General features: G+C 37.0%; 1 long non-coding RNA gene across 1 annotated transcript; it reads left to right on the top strand.

Annotated features, from left to right (window-relative positions):
- On the top strand, positions 1 to 219 carry LOC113464567 (uncharacterized). The gene is made up of 2 exons (XR_003389414.1): positions 1 to 72; positions 145 to 219. It is a non-coding gene; the product is annotated as an uncharacterized LOC113464567 (long non-coding RNA).

Raw genomic sequence — 219 nt, 5'->3', positions numbered from 1 at the left:
TGCTGATAAAGGAAAATTTCAATTCAAATATCTCAAAGCCGTGCACGATGTGGTGAAAACTATGGTGTATAGGTAAAGGATTTGAATGCGCTCTCATTTCTAACATATAGTACGCAAACGATATTCGTATATGTTTCTTTATAGATTACTAAGACCATGGTTGCACATCGACTTTGTCTTCTTCCTTACTCCTGTAGGGATGCTACAGTCTAGACTACT

Source organism: Ceratina calcarata, unplaced genomic scaffold, assembly GCF_001652005.2.
Source record: "Ceratina calcarata isolate Rehan_Ccalc_2016 unplaced genomic scaffold, ASM165200v1 scaffold42393, whole genome shotgun sequence".
Taxonomy (NCBI): Eukaryota; Metazoa; Arthropoda; class Insecta; order Hymenoptera; family Apidae; genus Ceratina; species Ceratina calcarata.
Note: the sequence above shows the minus strand (reverse complement) of the source record. Positions and strands in the feature narration are given on the sequence as shown.